At 37.1% G+C, this 6000-nt stretch overlaps 1 protein-coding gene across 3 annotated transcripts in view; it reads left to right on the top strand.

The window, feature by feature from the left end:
* Positions 1 to 4519: 4519 nt before the first annotated feature.
* LOC118486345 (probable disease resistance protein At1g62630) overlaps positions 4520 to 6000 on the top strand; it is an 84561-nt gene continuing 83080 nt past the window's right edge. For 2 of the 3 annotated variants that reach the window (XR_004878612.1, XR_004878611.1), the window contains exon 1: positions 4520 to 4581. The gene's annotated coding sequence lies outside the window, so the exon portion shown is untranslated. The remainder of the gene's footprint in view (positions 4582 to 6000) is intronic. The other variant, XM_035982731.1, reaches the window with a different exon arrangement.

Below are 6000 nucleotides of genomic sequence, written 5' to 3'. Positions count from 1 at the left end.
GATCGAACAGTACCTCGTCAATACTATACCTTGTGAGTTTGGGGGACTAAGTGCTAGTCGATCGGTTAGCCTAGCCGATCGGCTGGCATAGTCGTTCGGTTGGGCTGTTCGATCGAACAGCCTAGCCGTTCGGCCAGCTTCTCGATTCGGTTAATCCTATCACCTAACACTTGGTTATTCCCGTTACATGTTGATGTTTTAGAGATATTTTGACTACGAGTTGAACCACAAAACTGAAGTCCCCATTTAGCCTACTGACTCGAGCAGGAATCACCCAAACTCGGTCAGAGACGGTTTGGAACCCAAGTTTAACGTTTAACCCGAAATCGGTATATCTCTCGGTAGAACCCGAATCTTGAACCATGTGTTTGTTTAGATTGATTTGTAAATCGGTTCAAGTCTCGTTTTCACCTTTTTGAGTGTAAAAGAGTTGAAAGATAGATGAAAACCCGTCTTTCAATCCTTTTCCACCGTGAAATGTTAAGATCTTTGGTAGATTTTAGGTTATTTATGTGGAAATCGGTTAGATCTAGCTTATCCATGGTTGAATGAAGTCAAGAACATGAAGTTCTTGATGAACACCAAGAACACCATGATGACATCACTCAAGAACACCTAGATCTTGGTGATTTCATGGATGAAATTCAGATTTTGAAAGATAGAAAGATGGAGAATCGATTAATGAACAAAAACGTACAAGGATTAGGGCGAAATACTTACCGGTTTGAGAGAAATCTGAGATTTAGTGAGAAGAAGAGGCTGGTCGGTCAGAGCTTTTCCAAAAGTGGAAAGCTTGACAAGGACAGCCCTATTTATAGGCTTCCAAAAGAGGAAAGGGTCAGCTGATCGAACAGCATCCCTGATCGAACAGCATCCCTGATCGAACAGCCTGTTCGATCGGCTAGCCTGTTCGATCAGGTTGCCTGTTCGATCGGCTAGCCTGTTCGATCAGGTTGCCCTGTTCGATCGGCTAGCCTGTTCGATCAGGTTGCCCTGTTCGATCGGCTTGCCTGGTTTTGAGTGTTTCGCGACGATTTTTGATATTTCGACTTCGATGAACGATGATTTGAGAATGATAGAATTCCTAATCAAATTACTTTTAGTAGTAGTCGAGACTATATCTAACATACAAGCATCCTTACAACTATTTCGGGTTCGATTTCCTTTGAGTTTGATTCACCTTTGAGTCTTGATTGATTTGATTGATTCACCACACACTTTAACATAAAAGTAAACATGCACAAGTAACACATAAGGCACACACACACGTATAAAAAGTACTAAAATCCCCACACTTGAGTTTGATGATTGATTTGATTAGCTTGATTATTGATTGACTAGCTTTATTGCATTGTTACTTCCTATCATTCACAGTCGGTCGTTGATTCACAGTTCGACTATCGGTCGATTAGTTTGATTATACAACACTTACTCCAAATAATACGAAAATCAAAATAAAACTAAAATGAAATTAATCTTTATTAATCTTTAATTCCAATAACAGTCAACACTTGACTTTGACTTTGACTTTTGGGAAAACACGAGGTGTTACATATAAATACCACCATACCATAACTCCATCATTCCACACTCAACACTACACTCCATCTCCTCCCTCCTTCCCCAAATCGGCAGCCATCAACCACCACCCTACCACCATCATTCGACCTTGTTCCATCCATTCTATTACCATACAAGGGTGCAAGGAGACACACAACGAAGCTTGGTGCGTTCGGAAGTCGAAGGACCGCTCTTGTTTTCTTTTATCCACCACTTTTCTACACTCGAACACCCCTAGCCTTGTGCTAGTAGTAAGTTCCTTAGATCTTCATCTTGTTCATGTTTTTATGTAGTTAATGATGTTAAAGATCAAAAAGAATGGAAATCCTAATGAACATAAACAAGTCTTGAAGTGTAACTAACTAAAGATAGAGTATGGTTAAAGTAGTTAAAATGATGAATGAAATATGATATTGCTTGATAAATCTGATGTAAATAAGTAATAATCTGTTGTAATTATTGTTTTGATCGCTAAACATGTTAACGAAATCAATCGAACGCACTTTATGATGATAAAAGACTGAAAACAACATGCTGATCTGCTTTTCCAGCCACCTTTAACTCGCTGTAACTCCATCGTAACTTAACAAAAACTTTATTTTCTTAAGTCTATAATGTGCTATTATAAAATACGGTTCTAATGACACCGGAATCGTAATTTTTGGACCCCGTTTACTATTTTTAAAGTGTTTTTCCGTAACAGCAGCTTAAGCTGAATTTTTTTTGCTGAAAATGTGCGTCCTATTTTCAGTCATAACCTGGAATCTGTGTAGGATTAGATCATGAAACTTATACTGTAGATGGTCACTATTGTCGCCGTGATCCTCCAACTGGAATTACGTCAATCGGACTTACGATTAATTTTTAGTAAATTATTTCGTAGACTGCAATCAGAAAGTAACAAATCTGATTGCAGTCCAGAAAATGAATTTTTATAAAATATTGGAAATGAACTAAACCCCGATATTTTCGCAAAATAATATTTGGTTCATGTAGGAGGTTCTGTAAAAATTTGGGAATTTTTGGAATAAGTTAACCATTTTATTTAAATGTCCGAAAACAGTCCAGTTTCATGTATATTAAAACAGAAGTGACATAAGTAGTAATTGCATGCCAAAGTGTGGGTTTTTGATTTTTAAAATCATTCTTATTTAATCTAGGGCGGATAAACAATTTGAGGGATTGTGTTAACATTTAAAAACGCACCCGAAGGTGAGTACATAGTTCCCCTATTTTACTGTTTTCAATTGTTTTGGGGTGATTCATATGTATCAAAACGATTTCAATGTTTTAACGATAGTTTCACAACGAGTAAGATGGTTTATATCAAACTAATAACGATTTCGATAATGTGAACGAGATTGTTGGTTGTAATTACATAACAAATGACATTCATTAATTTCGGCCAAACCGACCAGTATTAGGTTATGGTACCATAGGATCCGACAAATCCCGTTATCAGACCGGACCCATGGTTATGTGTGGGTTAGGTGGGTAACGACCGAATCTGATGATTGTTAACTTACCCATTGGTGGTTTGTTAATACGAGAACAAGTGGAACGATGAACGAGTCACAAAGGTTTGAATGTTGTTAACGAGACGACCAAAAGTAGTTTCACGATCTAAAACGAGAATGATTTAAATGACTAAAGCAGTGTTTAACGAATTAAACAATTTGGGAAAAACAATTGGAAGCGATGTCACACAAACGAGGTTTTCGGAACGATATAAACAATACGAGTTTTATTACGAGAATGATTTACGATTTGGTTTGCGAAAAACAAATGTTTTGGGTAAAGATCCATGGCTCGAGGTTTATAAATTATAGCCAAACTATTTTAATTCGGTTATTCATTTTACGATACAAACATTTTATAAAACAAGGTTTTCTAATGACAATTAATGAGGTTGCACAATTTATTCCAACGTATAAACGAGCCATGAATCTGACACTCTCATAAAACCTATGTACTCGCCAGCATTTCTTTGCTGACTTTGTTTTTACATATGTTTCAGGTGAAGTTGCTTAGTCTTGATTGCGAATAGGAAGCATGCTCACTTAGGACCGGACGAGGCCTTAGTGGTTTAATAATGATATTAGTCTATGTTTGATTTGCTTGTTTAACTTTAAAACCATGTTTAATATTTAATGAAATGAAACTCTTCGTATCCATGGTTTGAAACAATAATTCTGTTACAACACTCCCCGGCGTTTCCGCCACGATTTGTCGTTTTACGTGGTCGGGGTGTGACACTGGTGTAGGTAGCCGGAGAGCAGTTTCAGGGATTTTATACCATAGGAGGTTCCAAGTAAATTAAAAGGTGAATTTCAGAGGGTTGCAATTAGACCAACTATGTTATACGAAATAGATTGTTAGGGACCTTAAGAAGACACACGCATGTAAGCTGGAGGTAGAAGAATTGAGGATGTTGAGGTGGATTTGCGGGCACATAATGTTGGACCAGATAAGAAATGAGGATTTTCAAGAGAGATTAGGGGTAGTTAGTATTTCAAATAAAATAAGGGAGGGTAAACTAAGATTGTTTGAACATGTGAAGAGGAGATAGTCTTACCGTCGAGGGGAGGAGGCGTAGAATGAGACCCAAATTGACTTAGGATGAGCGAATTAGGCATGATTTCCTCGAATTGCACCTCTTTAAGGAAATGGTGGATGATGAGACCTCGTGGAGGCATAAAATTAAGGTTAATGACTTTTAGGTGATGGTTCAGAGTTAACTTAGTTTTGGCTTAGACACTTTACTTTAACTATTATTTTTGTGGCATTTGCACAGTACCTTCATCTTGTCTTCGTGTCTTTATGATGCTTTATTAGCTCTATTATATTGTTCCACCGTATTCTTTTATTGTTACCTTGCTAATACTATATTTTAAGTTTAGCTATTTCATGTTTTCTACTGTTTGTAGATATGTTTCTAATATTCTTTTTCATGACAACGTAGCTTTGGTTTTGAAGCTGAGGATCTCTCTTAAAGCAACTTATCTATTCCTAGGGAAAGAGGTATGTCTTGTCTACATTTAATTCTCCACAGAACCTTCTAATAACTTTGCTATTGATGGAATTTACCGGGAATAATAGATTGGTTTACTATGCTTAAAACATGTTTCCTTACATCAAGTTTATATACTACTACACAAAACTACAAAAGAGCACATAAACTACATAGTAACTACCCAATAATACATATTGAATAGAATATAAATCGATGTATAAATAGCTGTAATATACCGCAACTAGTTATACGTTTAGAACAACGTGGCAAAGAATTGTTAATCGAGAGTATGATAACCCTATAGTCATAAGATTAACAATATTTAAAATAATTTAGAATGGTGAAATTAGGTTAGTCATATGAACTTTTAGAACATGGTTAAATTCAAGCAAACCACATACAAACAATGTACTAAATTAACTAAATGCTAATACAACCACAATTTACAATGTAGTAAGCTGACTAAGTTCATGCAAACCACATACCTGTCTCTACAATATACACATACCAGTCTATGATAATGTTTATCTAACATAATCCAACTCTTTCACGTATAGCAATCCAAGTCATAACCATTGTGGACAAAGTACACAAATTCTACAAAACACTCATTGATGGATGGTTAGTTCTAATACAATATGATCATATTCAACATACATACCAACATTTTGCGCAACTTCAAAAAAAAATAATAAAATAAAAAAATAAACCCTAATTTCATACAATCCACCAATCAACTCATAGTGGTGGTGGCGGGGGGGGGGGGGGAGGGTGGTTCCGTGCGCCGATGTGTATGACTATCTTGAGTGTCAAGACGAGAGTTGGTGGTTTTGGCTAGTGCTCAAGCGTTCAGAGGAAATCCAGTGGTGGTGCAATCTGTAGGTCCGTTTTTCTCGGAGGATCGATTACGAAACCTAATCCTTGTTTATCACAAACACAATCACCAGTGTGGAATCCCCGTGACGTTGCAAACTAAACAAAGTATAGCAAACACAAAGTAACCAAAAGATTCACAGTCTATTGATTAACAGGATGAGAACAGATTACAAAAACATACACACAATGTTTGACAATACTCTCAGTAGGTTATGCTCTCATGCTTCAAACAGAAGACAAGGTGTGGTATTTATACTGCAGCCCACCCACTACACTACGAAGAATGTAAAGGGCCAACGAAGAACCTAAGCCCACGAACAACCAGGTTCTTCCTCACTGTTGCCACGAAACACTATGTGACGAAGAAGGGGTTCTTCGTCACACACCATTAATGAAGAAGTATGTTCTTCGTGACAGATGACATCCCACGAAGAATAGGTTCTTCGTGGGGAGGCTGCAAATCAGTAAAGCTGCAAACTGTTAGACAGTTTGCAGCAACACATAAATACACACACACAAACACAACAGATAGACTAAATGCAACATGCATT

The sequence above is a fragment of the Helianthus annuus genome, chromosome 14 (genome assembly GCF_002127325.2).
Source record: "Helianthus annuus cultivar XRQ/B chromosome 14, HanXRQr2.0-SUNRISE, whole genome shotgun sequence".
NCBI classification, from domain to species: Eukaryota; Viridiplantae; Streptophyta; class Magnoliopsida; order Asterales; family Asteraceae; genus Helianthus; species Helianthus annuus.
Note: the sequence above shows the minus strand (reverse complement) of the source record. Positions and strands in the feature narration are given on the sequence as shown.